Raw genomic sequence first — 2,275 nt, 5'->3', positions numbered from 1 at the left:
TTCTCCTGCCTCAGCCTCCCGAGTAGCTGGGACTACAGGTGCCCGCCACCACGCCTGGCTAATTTTTTTGTATTTTTAGTAGAGATGGGGTTTCACCATGTTAGCTGGGATGGTCTCGATCTCCTGACCTCGTGATCCGCCCGTCTTGGCCTCCCAAAGTGCTGGGATTACAGGCATGAGCCACCGCGCTGGGCCAAGTTTTTATTTTCTTTCTCCTCCATCATCATCCAGCTTTTGTGGATTTAAACAGGGTTTTATTTATTTGCTTGTGTGTGTGTGTATATATATATATTTTAGAGACAGAGTCTCACTCTGTTGCCCAGCTGGAGTACAGTGATGGAATAAAAGCTCACTGCAGCCTTGAGCTCCTGGGCTCAAGTGATCCTCCCACCTCAGCCTCCCGAGTAGCTATGATACAGGCATGCACCACCATGAACGGCTAATTTTCAGTTTTCAATTTTTTTTTTTTTTTCCGACATGGAGTCTTGCTCTGTCTCCCAGGCTGGAGTACAGTGGTGTGATCTTGGCTCACTGCAAGCTCGGCCTCCCGGATTCATGACATTCTCCTGCCTCAGCCTCCTGAGCAGCTGGGACTACAGGCGCCTGCCACCATGCCTGGCTAATTTTGTTTTGTAGTTTTAGTAGAGACAGGGTTTTACCATGTTATCTAGGATGGTCTCTTATCTCCTGATCTCATGATCTGCCCGCCTCAGGCTCCCAAAGTGCTGGGATTACGGGCGTAAGCCACCGTGCCTGGCCTTTCAATTTTTTTTTGTAGTGATGGGGGTCTTGTTGTGTTGCGTAGACTGGTCTCAAACTCCTGACCTCAAGTGATCTGCCCGCCCCGGCCTCCTAAAGAGTTGAGATTACCGGCATGAGCCACCACGCCCGGCCAAACAAGGTTTGAAACTTTAAAAATATCATTGAATTATTCACATTATATATTTTCTTATTCACAGATTTTGAAACTTGCATGGTTTTATAACCCATCAACAATACCATTTAGTCTTAATTCCAGGCTTTAGGGCTTTTCGCTGGGTTTCTTCAGTTCTGTGTTTTACTTTATACTTCAATGGCCAAAGTATGTCCTCCAGTAATTTTGTTTAGGAGAGATTGACTTTCTAAGCCCTTTTACTACCAGAAAGACAGAGAATACTGTCTTTCGTTGTTAAAAAAAAAATTTTTAATTTAAATTTAAATTTAAATTTTTTTTTTTTTTTTTTTTTTGAGATGGAGTCTTGCTCTGTCGCCCAGGCTAATGTGCAGTGGTATGATCTCAGCTCACTGCAACCTCTGCCTCCTGGGTTCAAGTGATTCTTCTGCCTCAGCCTCCTGAGTAACTGGGATTACACATGTGTATCACCACACCTGGCTAATTTTTGGATTTTTAGTAGAGATAGGGTTTCACCATGTTGGCCAGGCTGGTCTTGAACTCCTGACCTCAGGTTATCTGCCTGCCTCAGCCTCCCAAAGTGTTGAGATTACAAGCATGAGTCACTGCGCCTGGACTTAAAAATGTATTTATTTATTTTTGAGATGAAATCTCTGTCTCCGTTGCCCAGGCTGGAGTGCAATGGTGTGATCTTAGCTCACTGCAACCTCCGACTCCCGGGTTCAAGTGATTCTCCTACCTCAGCCTCCTGAGTAGCTGGGATCACAGGTGCCCACCACCATGCCTGGTTAATTTTTGTATTTTTAGTAGCGACAGGGTTTCACCATGTTGGTTGGGCTGGTATTGAACTCCTGACCTCAAGCAATCCACCCGCCTTGGCCTCCCAAAGAGTTGGGATTACATGCGTGAGCCACTGTGCCCAGCCTAAAAATTTATTATTTATAATATATATTTAAGATGTACCACATGATGTTTTGATATACATTTGCCTAGTGAAGTGATTCCTACAGTCAGGCAAATTAACACATCTGTCATCTAACATGGTTTCCTTCCCTTTCATCTTTTCTTCCTCCCCTCTCCCCCTCCCTCCCTCTCTCTTCTTCCTCTCTCTTTCTATTCTTTCCCTCCCTCCCTCCCTTCCTTCCTTCCCTCCTTCCTTCCTCTTTCTTTCTCTTTTTCTTTCTATTTAGTAAGAATACCTAAAATCTACTCTCTTAGTAAACTTCCTTACACATCTTTCTGTGGCAACAGAATATCTGGCCTTTTGCTAACAATACTGGAAAAGCTGCTCTGAGCTCCAATTTTAAAAGGAATAAAGATAATAAAAAACAAACAAAAATGGCTCAACACAGGAGAGAAGCCCCCAGAAAACTGTCATGGAAA

Source organism: Mandrillus leucophaeus, unplaced genomic scaffold (genome assembly GCF_000951045.1).
Source record: "Mandrillus leucophaeus isolate KB7577 unplaced genomic scaffold, Mleu.le_1.0 Scaffold1622, whole genome shotgun sequence".
NCBI lineage: Eukaryota > Metazoa > Chordata > Mammalia > Primates > Cercopithecidae > Mandrillus > Mandrillus leucophaeus.
This window is presented reverse-complemented; position numbering follows the sequence as displayed.